General features: G+C 39.7%; 2 protein-coding genes across 3 annotated transcripts in view; one reads left to right on the top strand and one right to left on the bottom strand.

Annotated features, from left to right (window-relative positions):
• LOC308062166 (prostatic acid phosphatase-like) overlaps positions 1 to 16,501 on the bottom strand; it is a 44,326-nt gene extending 27,825 nt beyond the window's left edge. The window contains exon 1 of the mRNA XM_080383223.1: positions 1 to 16,501. This exon is cut by the window's left edge and continues 17,692 nt beyond it. The gene's annotated coding sequence lies outside the window, so the exon portion shown is untranslated.
• CPNE4 (copine 4) overlaps positions 1 to 24,540 on the top strand; it is a 317,905-nt gene that overhangs the window by 27,950 nt on the left and 265,415 nt on the right. The window contains exon 1 of one of the 2 annotated variants that reach the window (XM_080387244.1): positions 22,176 to 22,197. The exons of the other annotated variant lie outside the window; for it this stretch is intronic. The gene's annotated coding sequence lies outside the window, so the exon portion shown is untranslated. Of the gene's footprint in view, positions 1 to 22,175; positions 22,198 to 24,540 lie in introns of those variants that run through there. 2 annotated transcript variants of the gene reach the window in all.

Here is a 24,540-nt window from a genome sequence, read left to right on the forward strand (position 1 = left end):
GGAAGGCGTGCTTTCTCAGCACTCTGTGCCAGAAGCTCATGCTGGTTTGTTTCTTCACATAGTCAGGGATTTGGATAAGTTTTCACCCTTTGTGTTCATTGCTGCTGATTAAAGGATGAAGTTTTGGCCTGAGACCCTGATTTTGCTTAATAAATATATTGATTCCTGAAAAGAAAAAGGAAGTTCTCTGATCCTGAATACTAAAAAAATTTCCTTCATGTGAACATGGTCCTGCTGCATGAAAAAATGTCAGTCATATCAACAGTGTTAATGTACCTTGGAAACTGTGACATATCCAACTGTGAAGCTGTGGCAGAAACTGTAACATTTCCAACACAAGGATTTAAGCAAAGGAAAGCTTCTTTCAAACACTTGGTCTTCATAACACTGGCCAGGTATTTGGCTAAGAGTGCACATTGAATAGACTCGCTTAATAAAATGGAAATCACAACAGCTGTTTAACAGAGTACCAGGTTCCCTTAGCTCCATTTCCATAGGAAGAACTCCAGTTAAATGGTAAAAAAATCAGAGCCCTTGTGAAGTATAGTTGTCTATAAACTATCCATTTATCTGTGCGGACAGATATCAAGTGGGGTAGAAGGGCCAAACTGAGTATGTGAGGTTTGTATACTATAAAATTGCTGCACAGAGGTAGTTTGTACAGTGCTTGAGGTCTTCCTCTTTATATTAGTCAAGGGATCATTAACAAAAGCTAGATGAAAGTGAAACTCATAAATTAGCTGTTCCTTCTTACACTTTGCGTATCTCTGGTACTATTTTTTTCTCTTATTTTAAAGTAATGTTAGATGCATCCAGCAAAGCTACTCTGGCAGTTGTAGAGAAATGAAGCTGGGTTAATTAACAATATACAGCTGTGGGCTGGCTTCAGGGGCGGTGGGTTGGCTGATGTGGATAAGGTGCAGGTGTGGCTGGTTCCTGCTAAGTAGTTAAATAGCTCTAAGGGCCGTATGAAAGGGGAGCAGCCAATGAAGAGAGATCTGGAAGAGTGAGCTAAGAAGAAGCAGGGGGACTGGCCTAAAGAGTTTGAAGAAACAAGACAGACAGTAGAATCTGACCAATGGTAAAAGCCTCGTTGTAGCCTACTAGTTTGTGCTGCAACAGACAGTGTTTTGTATTTACAGCTGGTAGTAAAGCTGTTTCTTTCCTGAGACATGTTTGTAATAGTTTTGGCTAGTATGTTGTCTGTGACAGTAACCTTGCCAGGAAAAACTGAGGACCTTTTTTGGAAAACTAGTACAAGATGGAATGGAGGAAGAAAAACAGGCAAATGGTCATTTGTTGTACTGCACCTCTGTCTTAGTGTCACATCTGTGACTCAGCTGTATATATACATGCTTGTGCGTGTGCACGCACAAATGCATTCAAACTACTGGTCTCCAAAAGTCCCAGTGACCTGCCTTGCAAGAAATCATAAATTGTTTTGCTGTGATGTATAGAAACATCTGGTGCTTGCTTGCTTCAGACTCTGACATCTCTGATCTGCAAAACCTGATTCTCTGCTGGGCTTGCCACCTGGGGAGCATGAGCCTGCCTTTAACGTTCTTTTGCTGGGTAAACAGAGTCAGGTTAGATCTGTGCTGTTATTGAATCTCAATGAAAGTGAGGCTGTGGAACATCAAACATGAATCTTCTCTCTGATGATTACCTTGTGCAATAAAAAAAATATTTACCTTGTCTTTTGTAAGAATCACAAGTTACTTAGCATAATTCACCGAGTTAACTTTGAAGGTATGAAGAATGTGCATTTTCTTCTGCAGTGCCTTAAAGGTGTTTTTAGGCTTAGAATATGTTCACTGGGCACATACAAATATGAAAGCAGATGTATTTCCTACCCTAAAGAGACAGCAAAAGCAACTTACTAACAAAATTATCTAGTTTTGTTCATCTGACTTTCCCCTTTCAGTCTTATTCTCTGCAGCATTAAACTACATGTAGTTGTCACCTCTTTGCAATATTACAAGAAGAATATAGTACAGTCAACAAGCTGTTAATATGTTCAGAATTATTTCTCAGGGTGAACATTTAAATAATGAGAAGAAAAGCAAGCATAGATTTCCTGTCAGTGTTCCAATTATATGAAATCTAATCTGTACTAGATCAAAAAGGTTATGTATGGACCTCAGTGATTTAAGTAATTTGGTTAAATTATACAGTCTACTAATATTTGATCCAAGCATTCTTCTTTTCATAATTTTTAGAGGCATACATTGGGCTTTCAATTTTCTCCATGATTTGTGCTGCATATAAATTATAAGGGTTACCCTAAGAGGCATTCTTCCTTTGAGCTTGCCAGCATAAAAAAGTATGTCTAGCTTAAACTTGAAAAGGACATCAGAATTGCATACTTGCAGTATCATACTTAACAGTGATGATTTGATTGAATAGTTTTGTTCTTACATGGAGCTGCAGCATAACAGTTGTTACAGTGAAGAAAATGGAAATGACTAGTATGAGATAAATAATGAGGGAGGAGATGGTGAAGAAGCACATTTTCAAGTAGCTAGTATGGGAGTTGGGTGGGAGATGATTACTAGGATGAACTAGTTTGATCTTCTGCTGCATGCCAGATTGAAAAGTCCATATATCAATAATATTTTTAAAACCACTTTATGCTGGTCCTATAACTGAACAAGTGTTTTTTTGCTAACTTTTCTCTTCTTTTCTGGGACGGTGTCCTTCCTGGCCATGGTACAGTATCTGTGCCAGGTCCTAGCATCATAGAAATTGCTGTTGTAGGCTGTTCTGCATTAAGAGCAGCTTTCTACGTGGCCAGCTACTCAACCCTCCTCACAAAAAAAAAAAAAAAAAAAAGGCAGGCAAGAATGAGAAGGAATAAATATCTCTGAAGTGCTTCCCTCTTCTGAAGTCTTCACAACTGAAACCTTTGTGATTCTGTGCAGTGTGTGACCCCTTTTCCCTGTGTCAGATGGGACCCATCCAACAATCTGATCTTGTTCACAGCAGCTCTGTAGTAATTCTCAGCTTCTTGCAGCCTATTTTATGTTAGTATAATGCACATCTCAAAACACCAGCTTGACCTGTGATTGCTCTTTAGACAAGGTATATGTTCTCTCAAACAGAAAGGTGTGGTTTGCAGGAGGTAAACAAAATAACATCAGTGGCTGACAGCTAGACACTTACATGGGCCTTTCATCCACACCAAATGCACTTTTCACATCAGCTGTGACTTGTGAATTAAAGTAACAAACCTATGTTTGTGCAACTAAACTAACAGAACACTGAATAAAGCATCCAAGCCATTGTTCCTTGAACCATCCCTTTTGGAATCCACTTAACACAAAATGACCCACCTTGCCAGCTATTGTGTTGCTAACTTTCCATTACATACCCTAAAAGATGTAGCTGCCTGTATGGTAACCCTGCAAGCCAGTGTGGTCTGAGGAGAATGTAAGGATCAGGAGGTTACTTTCTAGAGGTCAATGGCATTTCCTGGCCAGTCTGATTTTCTGGTGGAAAAGAAAAAAAAAGAAATAAAATTTTTGCCAGCAGGTCCTCTCTTTTTCCATCCTACTCTTGGCCTGCTCTGTGTTTTGCTATCTACTGCAACAATGTCTGGTTTTTGCCTTCAGTTTCACATCTGATGGACTCAACAGGCTAGGTTTCACATGAGATGAAGCTAACTGTCCTGATTTCAGCTGGGATGGATTTTTTTTCTTAGTAGCTGGTCCAGTGTTGTGTTTTGGATTTGGTGTGGGAACAAAGTTGACAACATGCTGATGTTTTTAGTTGTTGCAGGTAATGTTTATTTATTTATTAAAGTCAAGGACTTTGCAGTTTCTCAGGCCTTTCCAGTGAGAAGTGTGGAGGGGCACCAGAAAGTGAGAGGGGACACAGCCAGGACAGCTGACCCAAACTAGCCAAAGGGGTATTCCATACCATAAAACATCATGTTGGGTAAGCTGGTGGAAGAAGAAGGAAGGGAAAGACATTTGGAGTGGTGGCGTTTGTCTTCACCGTTAGAAGAGATGGAGCCCTGCTTTCCTGGGGATGGCTGAACACCTGCCTGCTGATGGGATTTTTTTATTATTTGCTTGCATGCGTGGCTTTTGCTCTTTCTACTAATCTGTTTATCTCGATCCACAAGTTTTCTCACTTTTACCCTTCTGATTCTCTCCCCCATCCCACTATGGGGGGAGTGAGCGAGCAGCTGTGTGGTGCTTGGGTGCCAGCAGGGGTTAAACTACGACAGGAATTTTCAGCTGCTGCACTGAACCGAAACAGACGTTGTGCCATCATTCTTTCTCAGCCTTGGAATATAAACTCTCATACCATGTCACCTGTGTGGATATATCTAGTCAGCAGTATTGGTTGGTAACTTGAGGGCAGAGAGAATGGATGCATACCATTTTGGTATTTTTAGGTGATATTTGAAGAGAATCCAGAGAAAGCTGAGGGAGTTTTTATTATTAATTTCCAAGTAGGAGCAGGATTACTCAGGAAAACTCAGTCAGAATAATGACAGATCCTGGGGTTTTTTGCAGTTCTTAGCAAAAGGTGTGGAGTGAAGGTATCCAGAGAAATAATGAAGTACAACAGCCAAAAAACATGGCCTCCATCACAGACCACAGTCTTTTTTAAAAGTGTAACAGGACAGTCAACACTTTTGGCCAAAGTGTCAAAAAAAAAAAAAAAAGTATTCAGTGTCTGTAAATGAGATGAGATGGTACAGATTTGTTTGCTTCAACCTCACAGTCCTTGCCCCTAACTAATACTGAGTTTCTCTCCCTGTATAAGTACAGCTTTAAGGTAAGGTCTGCTGCTGGGCACTTGCTTATTTCTTTGTATTCAGAAAAGACACTGCAATGCTTCCTAGCTCATGTTTGGCTGCCATGTGGAAATATCTCTGCTTCAATGAGCTATTGTGTCTGTATTCATCATTGTTTCAAATTTTTTTTTTATCTTGGTTTGTTAATCCTATTAGTATATTTTTACAGCTGAAAACCATTGAACAATTACTATGTGGCATTCAGGGTATGATTACTATCCTTTAGAAATGGTCTCCTTCCTTACTGGGTTGTAATGCACTCTGTCCTGGGTTTTGAAGCATTAGCCAGCTGGTAATTTGGCAGTCCCTGTACTGCATTTCTAACTGGGTGATAGTGTAATGGACATGTAGCTGGTCTTTATGGCCGCTGATACGATTTTCAAGCTTCCCGACAGCTACTAACTTGAACTTTCTTGAGAGGAGAAAGAATTAATCCAAGTTGTGATTAAAACCAATTTTCATTAAACAACTAGGAGGTTGGTCCTGCCCATCCATTCCAATATGAGATTTTGAAAATCTTTTCAACTGGTATTCACATCAGGATTGTCACATTCCCATCACATATGCATCAGTTCCAGTTAATTCACAAGGGAGTCAAGGCAAGAGAAGTGACTTGTTCATGGATTCCCAGGAGATAAATGAAAAATGTGGGATTTCAAAGCCAGATGTGCTGGCTGTCAGTCCTCTCTCCAGTCACAAAACCTGTGTTGGGTAAGCTAGTCTACTTTTTCTACTACTTTTTTCCCTTTTAAAGTTACCCATAGTTTCACTTGCTGGGATATGAGTTGTGTTCATTCCTTTGAAAACTGATCCTCCACCAGAGATAGGCTGAAAAGTTTAATGATTTTTTAATAATGAGATATGCCTACTGTTTTATGGTTATAGTATAATACTCTGGATAGGTTAATCATGATTGCCTCTAACCCATCCTATATTTTTTAGATTGGTTAGACTGACTGTCACACTAGGTGATTGGATTAGTACGTACCAACTGAACGCTGTTACAGTGTTAGTTTCATCCCACTGAGCAGTTCCTGTGAAAGAGTTAAGGTGCTGCTAAATTAGTAAACTGGAAGCTGAGTCAGCAATTCACAGTCATTTATTATAATTCTGCACAAATGCAGAATAACAACCTGGAGCTGGCTTGCTTTCTGGGTCCAGTTTTACAGTTTTATTTATCCTTTAGTAGAATAAGGTGATCTATAGTCAATAAATATTCTATGGGGAAAGTCTGAAAAAAATTGGTTTTATTTCTCACTTACTTTACATACAAGTTTTACCAAGCATTCCTTACTCATAACTGCATAAGGAATAAGACACCTAGATTGTACTAAGCTTTCTGAATCTCTCATTTACATTTATTTCAAAATTACAAATTATTTAAAAAAAGAAATAGTAGAAAATGCCTGATGGAGGAAAAGGGAGAAAGAGATTAGTGGCATTAATGACACAGAATTTATTAAGCATTTATGGATGACATTTATGCCCTCCTAATTAAGTAAGAGTTTTGCTCTACCAGCACTCATTCAGAAATACACTGGTTTACCACACTGAATCATCCTAAGACAAACAAGCCAGGAAAATGGATCATCTAGATGCTGATAAGGCCTATTTCATGTGGCTATCACATCCTAACTGGCAATACTCCTGGAAAATGAAGTAGTTCTTTTGAACCGTTATTTAACTCTTCCTCTTTATTCATAGAGGTGCAGTTTGTCCCATCATCTGTTGTGAATACATCTAAGGATATGTTTCTTATAGTTTATAAAACATTTTCTTGTCAGCAAGATTTGAAATGCTTTACCTAACTTCTGCCACCAGTAAGAATTCCTTTTTCTTCGCTCCTGCTTGACTGCATAGGTGAGAGCTTTCCAAGCCGTGGAAAACAAGAAACATTGTATCGGATTCTGGACTGAGAAACTTTAGTTTCTTTATGTCAGCTGTCCCAGACCTCTGATAGGTACTGGAAGTCTTGAGTCTTGAGGAAGTCCTTTTGCAGGGCAGGACTCCAGAACACCAGGTTTTGAGATAGATTTTAATCCAAGATCAGAAATTCTGCAGTTCTCACCAAGTCTCCAAAACTCACTGCAGCAGAGATGAGGTGCTGTCCCAGTTGGAACTGAAGCTTCTGGGACTTTCAAACAGAGTACTCTGCCAGGACTGCAAGCATTCATTCTATCTTACAGTGTCAGTGACTGTGAAGCCCATTGCACAGTCACGAAGCCAGGGAATCGTACTTTTGATTTGTTTAAAAGTCAACTGAATCTAAGATAATGCTGGCAAAACACTGCAGTATCACCCAAGCAGCATTTTTTAAAAGTGAAGTTCAATTTCAGACATGAAAGAAGTAACAACAACAACTACAACCAACAAGTTCTATTGTGGAGAGGACTGCAAGTAACAAAGGATGAGGGTCCCAATACCTCTGACAGTACTAAGTGTGGTAAAGAGAGGAGAAAGAAAAGGAGGTTGTGGGGTGACCAGTACTGCTTTTTTTTTGCAAAGAACTAGGATGGAACATATATTTCCAATAGCTGTTCTATATCTGCCCTTTTGAGATAACACACAGATCTTTTCTGGTTGAATTCTAGCATCCTTCATCATCCCAGAGTCTCTTTATATAGGATGTGCGTGTATAATTTCACAACCACTTTTAATGCCAAAATCTGGCCAGATGAGTTCAGTGAAGGACCATATGTTTTTACTGGTCTGAATTTAGCTTATAACATGTTGCAGTAATGTTCCTACAAGAAATAGCTGGTGGAAGACTCCAATTCTTTGTTCTGCTTTGCCACTGATCTACTTTCTGACATTAAATTACTCAGGCAAGATGTTTCATTTGAATATCTATGGTATAAATTACCAGTGTTGTTTTTCCCTAGCACTTGCTTGACAAATTAATTAACAATACAGTTTTGTGCAGCCTATGCATTTGCAAGGCTGTATAAGGTGGTAGCTGAGGGTTCAGCTTGTGTAAATTATAGGTGCAGTTGACCTTGTGTGAAAGTGGCTGTGGCATGCATAAGATTAAGAGCCATTGTGTTAGGCTGTCACTAGGAAGCACCTGCTCTTTGTATTTCTGATTCAGTCAGTGTAAAGAGCAGGATTGTATCTGATAAGAGGGTGTGATAGCTTACTCTGGGAAGTAGGAGAGCAAGAGAAGGGAGGTAATGTGGAAAGAGACTATACCTCAGGTGCCTCCATTACCTGATGCAGATGTGTAGAGGGGACTATGGTTCAACTTCATTCCCATAGGGTGCTGGGTTAAATGGCATTCGGGAGATGTTAGGACTGCCCTAACTCAGATGCTTGGAAGATGGCAGTGCTACATGGAGTTATGCTAACTTTCCACTTGTGGGTGGCATGCACCACTTGGTAGTACCCATGAAGCCTGCTTAGCTCTCTTGATATCTGCTATATAAGGAGTCTTGGTCAGTGAAAATCAGAAAAGGACAGGGGACAGTGTAGCTCAACAATGGCTTCAGTTCAGAGAGGCATCTGCTGATGCATCAACACTCACAATGCTCAGATTGTCCAGATATTTCATTACTTTGCTGAATAAGGACTATCATTTGACTACTTGTTTCTCAGGAAAACTTTGGAAATTGTTGCATATATAGTTTGCCTGCTGTTCTGGTTTTTTTTAGCTAGGGATGGGGGAAAGTTTTCAAGGATGCTTTTCTTTCCTGCAGGTTTCATCATCTTCTGCTTATTCCTCCGATGAAAGAATAATCTATGAAATCAATTGGTTGCTGCAGGAATGATTATGCACCTTGGGATGATTATAATTTCAGGTAGGGAATAAATGAAAGGACCAGACACTTCAAAAGAATAAGTAGCTTGTAAAATTTCCGATGTCCTTGGCAAAAACACATATATAGTGCCTTAAAAAAACCCAATATTTTCTGAGTTTAGCAGTGCCTTCTAAGTGTTACCCAGGGCAGAATTAAAAATACAGACATCAAAATTAAAGTATGCTTAAGCTTTTGCAGTGAGACTTAAAATGCTGAATACTGCTAAGGCAAAGTGCCAGTGGGATGGTGTGGGGGTGATGCTTTATGGAAAAGTTTGGAAAATTCTCTAGACTGGATGCAATTTCTAGCTACATCAGCATAAATTGGAGTAAGTTTCCTGGAGACAGTGGCAAGGCTAGTTTATTGGCAGTGAGATGTGAAGTGAGAAGCTCATCTTTCATGTATAAAAAAAACTGCACAGTTTTTCTTATTCTTCCTTCTTGGTCTGAGGAAATTATCTTCTCACTTCAGTCATTTTTCTTATATCTACATCTTCCTTCTAGATTCCTGTTTCTGGTCAAATGAGCATGACCCCAATTTGACAAGTCTGAAAGTGTTTCTGGATCTGTAGTGGGGAGCTTATGTTGGTGAAGCTGCAGAGAATCACCAGGGCTGAAAGTAACTTCTGGAGGTTTCTAGTCCAAACCCCTGCTCAAAACAAGTTCAATCCCACAACCCCTCTGGGCCAGTGTTTGACCACTCTGACAGTAATTATATTTTTTTTTCTAATGGAAGTGTCCCAAGTTCCTGCTTGCCTCTCCTCCACCCGCTGTGTAGCTGAAGAGTCTGACTCTTCTCTACACTGTCACATGAGGCAGTTGTAGACAGCAACAAGGTCTCCCTGAGCCTTCTTTTCTTAAGCTGGACAAAACAGGCTCCTGTCAGTTGTCACATGTCCATCCCATCTAGCACAGTTCTGCCCAGTTATAAATCATAATTAATTGATGCTTAAAATGCTGTGTGAACACTAGCAGTCTTTGTTTCAGAGAGTGATCCTAAAGGTAAGAAACTTCATATTGTATTAATAATCTCTGTTGGCAATTGTATTAGAATCCTGCCTTGTTGGAGTACATAGAAATTTTCCATTGACTTCAGACTATTTTCATTCAATGCTATAGAAAGCAGCTAGAATTTTGCTCTGAATTTGATGGGTCTAGGATTAAACATCTATGCAGCAGAAAGGTGATCTGAATGTCCTTGTTTCAGAGATTTCTGAATGGCTACCAAAGGGTGGCTTGAACTGCTATGGGTCTGTACAGAGAACGGAGTAAGAGTAATATTTAACAACAACAAATGAAGTCGGGGGGGGGGGGGGGGGGGGGCAGGGCAGGGGCAAGGAGAAGGAAAATATACTGGTTCCCAGAAATTCACTAGAAAACTACCAAAGAACCATGGAACAATTCCAGGCACCTCAGAAATACATGTGCATACACAGTGCCTAGCTTATCCTACTGGAGCGTTTCCATTTAATAAGTTTTTCATAGCAGTGCTTTAGAATTAATTTCTATTCCATAGGATCAAACATCAACATTTCAAATTCAGCAACAATTTAACTCTGCAACACATTTATTGTCCTTCAGCTCTGCAACTGTTAATTGCAAATGAAATACAAGGAAAAGGGTGGCTTTTTTTTTTAATTGTAAAATACATGATCAAGTGCAGTTTACACTGTCTTTAGACATTTGTATGCATTTAGTCATTGTAATGCTGCTGAGGTGTACAAATACAAGAACGTGTTCTCCACCATAATGATCTTGTGACTGGCTTTCTTGGCAGCTACTGGATTGCTGATGTGTGTTAACTCACTTGTAGCTAATGCTCTTAAAAATTAAAGCCCTCAGAAAACAGTCTCAGAGAGCTACATTGTTTTACCTGCCTTTGTGTTACCCTGGAGGACATCTGGGGATGTTTGCAATGTATGGTGAGTGACGGTTCTTCCAGCATCCAGTGTGTCCTGTGAAAATGGAAAAGGAGAGAACATGTCCACCTGGATATAAAGGGATCCAACATTAATGCTTTCAACCAAAGCCATTGTATTTGGTTCTCTGAGATCTCTGCTAGCACAGAAGATGAACGTATGTAGCCCCTAACATGTAGGTTTTGATGATAGCACACAAAACTTTTGATCGTAAGTTTCTATGGTGGGTTGACCCTGGCTGGACACCAGATACCCACCAAGCTGTTCTGTCACTCCCCTCCTCAGCTTGACAGGGGAGAGAAAATACAACAAAAGGCTTGGGGGTGTCTGCTTCACTATGGGCCTTCATGGGCTGCAGAGGAACAGCCTGCCTCACCATGGACTTTACCACGGGCTGCAGAGGAATCTCTGCTCCAGTGCTTGGAGGACCTCCTGCTCTGAGTGTCTGCAGGGCTGTTGCTCTCACATGTTCTCACTTGCCTCTTTGCTGCAGTTCCACAGGTGTTTTTTTTCCCCCCTTCTTAGATATGTTATCCCAGAGGTGCTACCACCGTCACTGATGGGCTCAGCTTTGGCCAGCGGTGGGTCTGTCTTGGAGCCAACTGGTATTGGCTCTACCAGACATGGAGGGAAGCTTCTAGCAGCTTCTTACAGAAGCCACCCTTGTAGCCCTCCTGTTATGAAAACCTTGCCACACAAACTCAAATACAGCTTTGTATGTTTAGAACTAATGGGTTTAATGCACACACAGCTCTGCAAAACCAAAGGCTTGTGCAGGTCCTCATTTTTGAAGCTCCAAACAGAACGCTGACTACATATTGAGTGAAATTCTGACCGCACTGAAGCTTTTATTGATCACAATAGGGTCTTTATGTTATTGTTCGTGTGTAACATGTAAGCAACCAGATGATCTATAAGAAAATTCCTTAAACAAGAGGAAGCTCATCTACTGCTATGTGGATGACATGTACAGAGGAAGGTCCTTAAACAAGGTGACATTGTCTCATTCTTGTGAGGGCCCTCAGGGCACTAACAGACTTCATTGGCTCTGAGCAACCCCATCTGCGGCCTCCACCCACACCCATTTAAGCTCAGCCTGGGGCCTTTGGTTTTCAGGAGCTGTTATGGGTTTGTCTGCCTCTTTCTCTGCCTCCTGGCTGGATCTTTGCCATGTGCTGCATGTAGATCATCTCTTGGATGAACCCCTTAGTTGTGTGTTATAGCCTTATCTCCAGCTCTGTCTTCTTTGCCTCCTGACTGAAGCCTGTGGTTGGACCCTTGGACTTCATTCATCACTTTCTGGGTCTGTGGCTATTGAAGGACCCTTTTACCAGTCCCCAGGTCTGTCTGATGTGTTCAGACCCTGTGGGACTGTGCCCAGGTGGTAAAGGCATGTCCTGTATTGTGGCCACCATCAACTCTTGGCTCTGTTTCCCTGGCCCTCGCTGTTCCCCAACACTACTGGGGAATTTGAGTCACTGTCTTAATTTAAGGAGTAGTCAGCCTAGTTTTAACTGTTTCCTATGCCTTGCTCTTAATGCTGTGGATCTGGTTTCCCAGGTCACTTATTACTATTCTGTTTGGAGAGGACATTAATTGGCAGAAGTAGATCCATAGTTGTTCCTATGTGAATGGTCCATCTCCCAAATGTGTCATGTCAGTTCCAGACTCTAAACTTTTGCAAATAATCAAATGCCAGAAAAATCTCTGATATGAATGTTCATAGGGAAAGAAGAGTGGGGAAAAAAAAATAAGTACTGTGAGTGAAAATTACATTGTGGTTTAGATGCATTGTAACAATGAGACAAAAGGATTATTTTGTAACGTGCATTGTATTACTCCACACGAATTTTTAGAAGCAACATCCTCAGCTCACAGTTGTTTAATGCTCACCTGGATCAGCATGTTAGGGTAGATATTTGTCAAATATTAGGTGCTAAGCAAATGTGGATTCTGTGGAGTTTGGCATGGATGACGCTCATTTGTTCTGATATGTTGCTGATTATACATTCTTGTCACAAAAATGTATGGTTTGGGTGATTCTGGTCTGTTTCCAGTTAGCCGAGCTGTTAAATCAGTATTTTATCTTCCCAATATGTGGAAAGCCAAAAACGTTAGGAATTCCAGATTTTGTTTAGCAAAAGCACAAAAAACACCAGCTGCGCACTGCTGATTTGTAGTAACCATTTTGAGTGAACTTCTGTCTAAACAACATGCAGAAATCCTGGAAGAGCAGAAGACTAAGGTTTGCCAAAGCTGGCTGTATTTGCATAGATTGTAGGTGGCAGTGGGTCAATCACTTAAATCACCAGAGTCTGGGTTGTATTTCAAAATGAGTTTGGAAATGAATAGGGGGGTTACTTTTCTTAGGGATGTGTAAATCTAGATTTCCATATAAACTGAACATAAGGTTTGTTCAGGAGAAGAAATACTGTCTGATTTCCATATGAAAGACCACATCAGAGTTAAATAAGCTCTTCAAAATCAAGACACATTTTGTGCCTTATTCATTCTCAAAATGCTAATTTATAAAAAAGAAATTAAAGGTTCAAGTAAATGACTTTCGGTGTTTGGAAGAAAGTTTTTCTACCTCTTGTCCTCCTTTAAAGGGCTGTCATTTCTGTGTCCAGATCTGGACCTGCAAATTGTAAATCTATGTGCATGTATATACAATAATACATGCAATGCAGTAACATGTGGAGGTACTGTGAAGTGGGAGTGTGGATTGTAGGGTTGGACTTAGGATCTTTATTCTCTGTATTCTGGTGGTGGCCGCGTGTTAGTATGAGGCGGCTTACAGTTCTGTGGTCTTTGTTATCTGTCCTATCATCTCTGGGGATTTTTCATTCCAAAAACACATGGCAATAACGATCGATCACCCTAACCTGAGCCATATACTGGTGGTGGTTCACTTCTATCATCTCCTTCTCAGGTTTGCCTGATGCACTGTGAGAACTGCAGTTGCTGTATATTACTGGCCTTTTTTCAGCTATGTGCTCTTAAGATGATGCAGCAGTGTACTTTTGTTCAGCATAAACTAGTACTTTCCCATTTTGAGAAGATACTCAGGAAGCTGGTGAGGCTGGAAGAGGTGTATTTTACTTCTTTTTTTTTGCGTCTTGCTGTGGTTTCACTAAACAATGGGATTGGTTGTAAACCCTCAAAATTAGTAGTAATAATTACTGACATTCAAGGGTTTGGGTTTTTTTTAATTTCCAAGTATACAACATAAAGGTTTATTTTTAAGTATGATAACCACTTGCATAATATTTTTTACAATGATCACAACAAAAATAAATCAACCTTCTTAAATTGTATAGAGAATGCGTTTTTGAGGAAAAGGAAATTAAAAAAATTAAAAGGTTGCCTAGACAAGAGATTCCTTTGAATAACAGAGTGATGCCTTTCTCTAAGTACCCAGGTGAAAGGCTTGCCTCAGGAAATTCTTGCCACTGCCTTCAGGACATAGGTGTACTCTGGCTCTACACCTGGGATAGGTGGTTTTCCACTTTGGACCATCTCTGCTGTTTTCATGCCCTTATGTGCCTATGAGGAGGGAGCAGCCCTAATTACAAGTGCACTTTAAACAAATTAGTAGTTCTGTACAGCCTTGTTCACAAAATGGTTTTAACTCTCTAAATATTCTGTCATTGACTCTGCTGTGAGGTTGGTTTCTTCATTCTTTTTCCAGTGGAAGTTATTGAGTGCTGACTATTTGGGGAAGGTAGTGCTTTGTCAGTAATTTCTTCCCTAGCAGACAAGAAGTTCCTCCTTATATTCTTCATTGCTGCTCTCTACATATGTCCAGTGTATTGGCTAGAGAATGGAGATTTCAGTATTTTTTCTTAGTTATTTCAATTATTGTCTCCTTGGAAAAGTGAACTTCCTTCTTGTGGGAGAAGCACACGAGATCATATGGTGTTTTTCCTGATAAGATCTATGCTTCACCAAGAGCTGTGTGCAAAGTACCTGACCAAAATCTCTTTTGGGATATCTTAGTGATATCATATCGCCAGCCTCTTCATTTAATTCTGTGAATGAATGAATGAATGAATGGACTTCCAATAATTCATTCTTAGGAGTTATGCTGCTATCAGGTAGGCTCTGCATACAGTACTTAACTGCTCAGCATTAAAGAGAGGATATAAAGAGGCTTTTTCAGTGGAAAAGCGAAACCTCCACCTACAAATCCAAATTCCCAGATATCTTAGTGGTGAACTACAGAGATTTGGAGTGATTTAGATGAGCTGTTAATTCCTTTTAATAAATCAAGGAAGACAGCATTATTGGGATTCAGGTAGGAATGGGAGGGATCAATGAACTCCTAATGTCTTTATAGTAAAAATTACTTATTTTAAATGGTGTAATAATTGATGATCTTTACATGTTTTATTTCTATGGATGTCTGTGATAGTCCCTGTGCCATCTAACCTATCTGTGGCTCTGACCCTGAAGTGTAACTGGGCTTCCTGTCAAATACACAAAGGAAGGAGTTTTACAGTGTTTCGCTCTATTATTTTTTTAAGGGTTTTTTTTCTGAAAGCAGCGTGGATGGAGTGCTGCCGCTGGCTATTTTTAACCTTAGGGCCAGTTGCCAGTAATGATAACTTATCAGCAAAGAAAAGGCTAGGAGGTTTTAGCATTTGCTAAGAGTAAGTAATGAGAGGGCAGATAATAGCATTGGTGTGTCAGGACACAGATAGGGGAATTGTAGCCAGGACCAAATCTTCCCCTTCTCAACTGCTCTTTATGTAAGACATCTTAATTACCCCCTTGCTTTCTGTGTGATGAATTATCTATACAAACCATGGTCCCCTGGAGAGCTATGGGTGGTGACTAGAATGACTTTCTGCCTTCACTAGCTCCCATTGGGTTCGTGACAATTCTCTCTGAAGCAATTTTGTAACAGTAATATTTTAGGTTTAATACTTGAAATTGTCAATTTTGGATGGCCAGGAGTTGTGGCTGCGACAGCAGGCCTGGCACTAAACTGAAGCTAAAGAATTCCTCAGCAGTCATTCATGTATCTTATCTGTGTGAACCCTGAATTTGGGCAACAGCCTCCGGAAAGGCTGGTTCTGAGGGAAGCACCTCAGGAGAAACCCTGCAGCAGGCTCCTTCCTAAGGAAGCCAATCGATACAAGCAGCCTGAAATAAATCTTTAACCTTCACAAGAGTTTCTCTTGCCTCTAAAAGTGTGATCTAAGTGGAAGCCAATATTGCTGTTAGTGCACTGAACGAGAGGCCACCTGTTTTGAACTGTTTCTGTCCTGGAGCCTGGGCAGGGATGTGCTCCCAGGGAGGCAGGGGCTGTAGTCTACTCTGCATGTATCTCACTTAGCCTAAAGTTGTTCACTTTTGTAGATGCTGCTTATTATATAACAACAGTGGTAATGATCAAAATGATTAATGAGTGAAGTCCCTTTCCTCTTACAGTCGTAATTTGCTGCAGTGCTGTATTTTGTCACCCGCAGCTTCTCACAAGAGTCATGCGTTTAATACTAAGCTTGTGCTCAGAATGTTTTACTCCTTGATGTGTTTAATGAAGTCTGGCTGCATCTGCAGCACTGCCTTTACCTGTGCAGTGTTTTTCACAAAGAATTTTTTGCTTCCTGGAGCCTTTCATGACTAACTTTCCTAAATGATATGAACTGTGCAATTATATTTTATTTCTGACAGTTTATAGCTTAGTATTTTAAAAAGGCACTTAGAGAGCTTGCTTATTTCTGAATTGGATGTACCTGGTTTTGTTTCTCTTACTGAATTCTGTTTAGCAGTTTTGAAATTGCGGTTTCTGGCAGTAGTGAATGGAATGAATGTAAATACTTTAGTACTTTCCCTTCAGAATTTTTCATATTTTAGTTGGAGTACATAGATATTAACATACAAATTTGGGAGAACCACTATGGTTTTGTTGGTGCGGTACACAAAGTTATGAAGGTGCGTATTTCACTGTACAGAAGAGCTACTGAAGAATTCTTTTGATTTCAACTATTTAGAGCAAAGCTTTCCTCCCCATCCACACCTCTTTAAGAATGCCACCATTTCCATTTTTACCTTAAAGTTATCTTTTGTAAAATTAGCTAACCTGTCAAGCTAGTTCTGTGTGAGGATGAAGAAATATGCTAAAGGTATTGTCATTTCATTCTCCTAACACAGGGAAAACAATATATAACCACAAAAATTCAAACAATTTTTTTTCAGGGTTCAAAAAGACAGCCAGAAGAGAAAAAATCTATTATATATTCTCATATTCACGGGCTTTTATTACTGTGCTTTTTAGCTAGTCCCCATGAATGTTAACATCAGAAGCAGGAGTTGTGGTATGGATGGGTAACAGTCTGTATTCCAGCCTTATGGAATGGGCAGGAAAAGGAACTTTTTTCAAAAGTGGTACTGGAGAGGATGAGGCTGTTAAAGGAAGATAATGTGATGTTTATGATGGGGCAGGGAAAGGCTGTAAGTTTTTCTGTAAGTATCAATATCAAATCATAGTGTTTGTGGTTTGGTGTGTTTTTTGTTTTTGTTTTTTTTTTTCTTTTGAGCTAGTATGGCCAAGAATTAACGTTCTGGAGCAATCTCTGTTGTATCTGTTATATTCTTGGAATGCTATAAAGCTGTCATAGGTAACTACAGGATGTCACATAGCCTTTATATTTTGCCCACTGGCTTTTTTTGTTTTCGTAGTGTCTTTTATATTGAATGCTTTTACCTGTCATGGTTCAGAGCCTTGATTCAAATATTTAGGAACCTAGATGCCTTGTCGCAAACTTGTTCAAACTCCATTGGCTGGAAATATATCTTGATAAACTTCTTGGGTTTTGTTCAGCAAGGACTATCTTGAGAAGAACCTTTAATATTTCAGTACTTCAATCCTGTGAAAACCAGGCATACCGAAGTATCTAATATAGTATTAGCTCAGTGTTAGGTTTGGAGCAAAACTTATGGTTTTATTGGCAAATATTGATTTATGCGATCTATATTCTTCATGGGAAATTTTTAAAGACATTATAAAAGTTATGGTTTCTAGATAAAAATCATTGAGATTGTCACTGCTTAAGATGTGGAAAGTATTATTTTTTCTCAAGAGCTTGGCTTTTTATCCCAATCTAAAATCTGTACCTTAACATATATAGAGTTCACACCTGTCTCTTGCTAAAGTGTCAGGGAGAACCTATATAGATGTGCAGGCCCAAGGTGTGACCTCTTGCCTGCCACCCTGTGGGATGGCTGTAGGGACTCAGGGCATGGCTGTGTCACCTTGAATCACACTCCTGTAAAAAGATGTGTAAGAACTGATCAGAGGATCCCTTGTTTGCTCTGGAGCCGCAAGGCAGATCAGGCACAGGCTAAGAGGAAAGCTTCAGCTACATCCCAGCCGTGCCCATGCCTGGCCATGTACCTTACTGATAAACCCTGACCTGTGGCTTTACTTTCCAGCTTGACCTCAATGTGCCTTATTGCTATAGATTTGTCTGATGATCACTGGCTCAGCAGCTTAGCCAGGTTAGCATCACCAGCCTTGAGCTCCTACTTTTGTTCAGGTGCCATGGGACTGAACACCTCTGTTCAGTGAGGCCACTGCCCTGTGTCTGCTTTGGCGTCACCTTGGGCTCCCGACTCTGCTTTGCTTGGGGAGGAGCTGTCTCCTGCACCTTCCTGGCAACAGACACAAAGCTGTTTTCTGGTCAGGTGAACAACCTGACTTTGCATACAGAATAACCAACCCCAAATGATGAGGCACACTGCACTAAACCATCTTTGAATTATATGTGTTATACAGTTGACCACTGTCATGTAGCTTGAATTGGTCTGCTAGCTTATTTTGATGCCAAAAGTGGGCAAAAGAGCCTGAAAACCAATTTTGTTTCTGGTGTAATAAAATACTATCGACTTCAGTAGAACTATATTGACTACAAGACTGCAGAGTTTATACTAATGTCTTGTCTCAACAGAAAAGTTAGTTTAATTCTGATACTGTTTATTTCAGTGAAAATGAAATATTCTCAAACTTTTATTTGCTCTTAAAAAAAAAAAAAAAAAAAAAAAAAAAAAGAGCACTGGGGATATGGGATCACATGCAAACTCTTGGACAAGGACCCAAAATTCTCATGGTCTTTTACCAAAGGAAAGTTAGGAAAGTTTGGGACTTTCATTGTTCTGCCCATCACCAAGCACTAGCCAAAACTGGGGAACATCTGTGTCTGGGTGGTTTTTGAGTGTTTTTTCCCAATCTTCGGTATTACTGCAGTAATTAAGAGGAAAATGTTCTTGAATTGCGAGTCTAACTTACTGTGTATCTCGAGAGAATTTTACCTTCCATTCCCCATAAATCAATTTACAGTGACACATCTTGCAGATGGTCTACCAGCAACCAAACATTTGGTGCAGCTGTCCATATATCAGACGTCCAAGTTCCAGGATATAATGTCCAGTTTTGTTTGCTGGATGCTCAAATAATGGAACCACTGGTTTGGTTTATAGTTGCATAATTTTATGGAAGGAGAGAGAACAGTGTCATTGCAGTCAGACAAAATAGCTCTGTCATTTCAGGTTCAGGGCTATAGTCAGGTACACAGTGATGTTTCATTTGTCTGTCTTTTAGGGATTAGCACTGTGTATTTACCTTCTAAAATGATTAACATAATACTGAGGAGAGACTCCTTTGCCAACTGAGATGTCAACAAAGATAATATTAACTGTGACAAGCTGAAAAGAAACAGTACTCACCACATGAAGGGGGGGGAAAAAAAAAGTTCTTAACTGGTATGGATCGTTATGGCACAGGCAGGTGTTAAAGGTACGCAGCAGACAATTACAGCACAATTAGAATTACAGAGCTGGCCTCTCACCTCAATTAAAGGGAAACCTGGTGTGGGCAATGTAACAAGGAGGGGAACTGTTCTTTCCTTTTATCTTGTGAAGTGTTTCTTTCTTTGCTTCCATGGACTGTTTAGTCAGGTCTTCAGTTAGCGTTTAGTAGAGGTGTGAATTCTTTCTGCTTTCCTATGAGAAAATCCATGCTTAAAAAGAAGAAAAAAGGTAGACTTTGAAAACTGAGAAGAAATCTCAAGGCGGGTGGGAGTGGGAAAAGAAGCAAATAGTGTCTCACTTGCTATTAACTCTTGTGGGTCTTCTGACTTCAGTGCACTTCCTCAGGCACCCTCCTCCACAAATCTATCTCTTCTATTCCTTCAGAGCCAAAGTGACTTCCCATTGTCACTAGGTGACTCACTGGAAGCATTAGAAAGGGCCTGGATATTGACATCTGTGCTAGCTCCTCAAATCACTGTTCAGCTCCTTTTCAAATGACCTTTGAAGATGGAGATCAGCCCTCCTAATGAAGGTACATAGCAGTGCAGTAGAGCTGTTTCTCACCACTACCCATAGACATATTTACAATCACATTCTGTTGTGTGTGGATATGTCTTTCATTATTCTTAATGCTGAAATATAATCTAGTAGATCATCTTGTCACTTTTCATCCCCCTGTCATTATCACCAGGCAGCAGCTAGGTTACTGACCCTGTGGGTGAAGGGAGGATGAATTTTTTTAATACAGAGACAATGCTGAACCTATGTGGAAAATTGAATGAAGGTGAAAGGGTCTTTAGAGTGCTTCCTTTGCTAAGTTAAGTTGTCCATTTGATTCCATACTTATGAAATGATTGATGTTTGACAGAAAAAGAGTGTTTTCAAGTTGTGATTGAACTAATCTACGTCTTCATATGATACTTTGGTAATCGTTGGTTACCAGACTCTCTCCCATCTGTAAGAGCAATGGCTGATATCTATACAGGAGTTAACATATACTGGCATGTAAACAGATATATATATGTATGCAAATGCACCTTCTAGGTTCCATATGTAACACTGTTTAAAAAAAATAAATCACCTGCTTAATCTTGGCATGATCATACTTGCTTAAGAAACTAATGTTAATGTGTAACTATAGAGTAGATGGGAGCACTTCTGAAAGATATACCAAGATGATCTCTAAACTGAACGTTTAATTTAAATTTGTGCTCAAAGTCCAGAGAATATGACTGAGGCCACAGTCTTCTCAGCTTTCTATGTATGTTTAGTCCAACATGATGACATTTTGCAAGACAAGCTGATATCATGCGTCTTTAGATGTTTTTTCCCACCTCTTCTTGCAATGTCCTCGCAGAGAAACTCTCTTTTTCAGTTCTAAGGGTAGACACTATTTAGTTTTTGTTGCAGGGGCTAGTTTGTTTTCTGTCCATATGGACTGTCAGTGGTTTTGATTTTCTTGACTGCTTGGTACCTGACATGTTTGATAGAATGTATTCTTTTGGTGTGCAACAGGAGTGAATAATTAGAAATTGAAGTTAGTGAATGATTGCCATACTCCCTACAGTGAGCAGAAACAAAAACCTCCTGTTATTTACATCTTAACATGTTCAAGCTTGTTCCTATGGGAAACAAATACGTAGCTTTGGTTTAAATGGATTGGCTGAGTATGTTTATTAAAATGAACATTGTTCCATCTTCCCTTAATTTCCTCTTTAAGAAAATAAATTCTTTTTACTGAAATCTTAAATTTTTTTTGGCTCTGAATGATGTGAAACATGAAAGATGTACCTTAAAGTTGCATGTAGCTAGTGTATAGATCAATTGATCCTACTTACACATTAAGAGGGTTTTGCAGATATTTGCTCCAACATCAGAAATTGGAAATATGAGCAAAAATTTCATCACGGTAAATTAGAAACAGACATTCTTACAAGCTGCAAATCTTCTTCTGACATTAAGACTTTGCCTTAGGTTGCTCTTGAGCGGCACTGTGTACTTATTCAAAATCCTGCAGGTAGATAAGGGGTGGTGTAAGGTGTAGTTTTACTTTAATAAATGTTTAAGACCCTTATTTGGGCACGAGGGCTTAGTTTCTTGTTTTGTTTTGGGTTTCTTTTGCTATTTTGGGGACAATTGCACATTCCTGACGTGTGACTGAGTTTGAAATGAGGTTCAGAGAACTCTGCTTATAGCCTCAGAGCAGCAAATGTTATTTTTCATCTGAAAATCTGCATTATGGCACACCGTAATGCTGTGGATATTCCATCGACATCAAGCTTTCTTTAAAAGTTTATGAGCTTGTTCACTGGAATGCTGTGTCCTTAGGGAAAGAAGCACAAATAAATATATCTGCATAGTTAGCAGGTTCTGATTTAGCAAAAATTCTGTCCCAGTCTTATGTGAACAAAGGTGGAAAAACAGACTCTGGCAACATCATCTATATCCATAAGATATTCCATACAAGGGTTTGTAAAGGTCATGAAAGATTTTGCGCCCACAGAAAAAGTTGTGATTTCTGAAATATTACTCTGTGTCTGGACTTGACTGACTTGTGAATTATGAAAAAAAGAGAGGGAGTTTGTCTGCAATGATTATAGGAGGGGAAAATCCTACTCAAACTTTGATTTCTATGATGATGACTCTTATGCAAGTATTATGCTTATTAACAAGGTCCTGCAAGATATTCCCCCAAAGCTTGGAATGTGATCATGTAGTTCAAATGGACCCTCTTGATTCAAAACCATGAGGACAGTTCCAATATTTCATTTCTAACCAAGAGCCTTGGTTTGCATTCAGGTGGTGGCAACCCTCCTTCACAAGCTGTCAGACAGCTATGGATGAACTGTTTGAGAAGTTTTAAGGTAGGAGTGCAACATTACATTTTGTTGTATAACATAAACATTTTGGGGATTTCCTGAAAAAGCACCCTGATGTCTTAAGGGATTGTGGGGGTCTGAAATACTTTACCCTTGAGATTTTGCACTGCAATTAATCAACAGCATGTGTATATCTCTAATGCTTTTGTGATGATGAGCCTCGACAGGTGAGCCTTCTCTGGACAGAAAAATTTCACTTCTGTACAATCAGCCTGTCACATTTTGAAGAGCATTAACTTAATTTTTAAAACAAACATCTGGAAATAGAAATGTAGGTTAGAAGAAATAGAACTGTGAGGTCAGATACAACAGCCTTCCCCCAGCAAGCTATTTTGAAAACCCAACATTTTTCTAATACTAAGTTCACTCCGACATGGAAAGCTTCAGATTAGTTTTCTGATGAGGTTGTGGGTAGTGGAATCACACTGAAGCAATTTATGGATCGATCCAGAATGGCCCACAAACTTGGGGTGAAAATTCATGCTTCTGCAGCTCAGTGTGGAATATATGGTTTGTAAGATGACTGAGGCGCTCTGCCAGGGAAAGAGTAAGGGTTAAGGTCAGTATTAGAGGACTAAATATAATAATTCCTTTCTGAATCCAGTAAAAGCCTAGAAGTAAAGCTATGATTCTTATGAGTCAGTGTTACCTATGGAGCTTGAGTAGCATCATAGTTCCTCTGCCAGAGGAAGGCAGAGCTGCAGGTAGGTGACAATTATTGAAAATAAGACTGAAAGATACAATTTGTTTGTAACTCCTCAAAGCTTATGATGAGAGGGTAAGGTTTAGTATTTGCATGGGACTGTGTCAAATGTCTAATTTTCTGGTGGTCAGGCTAAGATTAGGGTTGCACAAGACAGGAGTGAAGACTGTTATTTATTGTTGGACTATGGGATTCAGTAGAGTTAAGACAGACTGGTATTTCCAGGGGATAGTGTTGTATCTCCATTACGGTGGTCACTGCTCAAATTAATTCCATCACAGAACTCACGTGAGTTAGACAGAAGGTGCTGGCAAAGCAACCAGCTTACATGGACCTCGTGTGAATGGTATGGATGGAAATGCCACCTCTCATCCTACCTTGCTCTAGGATGCAGCAATGAACTTGTTGGCTCCTACTTCCCCTAAGTTTTCCCATGGGACTGATAATGCTATGTGCATGGGGAAAAGGGAGCCTCATCTTTGATATGATTTCAGTGAAGCAACTGGGCATAGCAGGTGTAAATTTTGCTATTTCGGTGTCCTGGAAACAATATACTTTCAGCATACAAAGACATTAATTTCAGTTGCTCTGCTTATGATCTGCTAATACTCAGTTACATACATGTTTGGATCTAGTCATCTTGCACATAAAATCTTCAGTGCACATGAAAACACATCCAGAGTGAGTTAGATAGCTGTTTTATTACACATCTGTCCAGATGCCTAGAAATGGCTGTTAGAAATGTATTTCCAGAGCTGTGATTCCATCAGATATATTGCGTAAAACAAATGCTTCTGTCACAGAAATTTTACTTTAGTACAGCTAAAAAGAAATGTTTTATTTGTGTATGCGTACTTATGGAGGGGATATAGAGGGAAGGTTGCAGGTGGCTCTGGAAATTTGATGGTAGATTACTGAGACAAATTAAGTTTTCACTCACTTTAAAATGCTAAGGGATTTGGGAAAGTCAAGCAAAAGTACTTTGGCCCTTAAAATTTTGTGATGCAGCTTATCCCCTGCCAGAAAACGAACCAGTAAAGCACGTCTGAGTAGATGCTGAGTGCTGGTAGGGACTTTGGGGAAAAATGCAGTTCATTACCACTCAGCACTTGTCTTCTTGATTTTAGTGAGTAATTAAGTTGCAGTGGCCCTTCTAGTGATCTGAGCTATGCACAAGAAATTCAAAGCCCAAAATCCAATAGTGTGTGCTCTCCTGTTTCCTGACTAATCCTATAAGATGCAGTGGGTTGAATGTATGATCTAATAAGAGAAAATAACTGCAGTCAGCTCACTCTTCTGCAGAAATTAATAGTGAAAGCCCACTGAAATAAAGAGAAAGAAACTCATTTATGAAGGAATAATAAAATAAAATAGCTGAAGTGGAAAGTTGCCTATTGGAGAATCAAATCTTGTAAGCAATTGTGTTAAGTGTAAAGTATATCCACTGTGCTTCATACACCTGTGATTGCTGAATCTCTTGTGTCTACTCCCTCTAGTAACCACGTTGACAGACAGTGGCCTGGGAAGGTAGTTTCGTGCAGCAACATCATTCAGAAATTTTGGATGCAGAATAATTTACAAGTGAAAATGTATCTGAGAGACTTCCTCACAGGCCAAGGAAGTTT

The sequence above is a fragment of the Falco punctatus genome, assembly GCF_963210335.1.
Source record: "Falco punctatus genome assembly, chromosome: 4".
NCBI classification, from domain to species: domain Eukaryota; kingdom Metazoa; phylum Chordata; class Aves; order Falconiformes; family Falconidae; genus Falco; species Falco punctatus.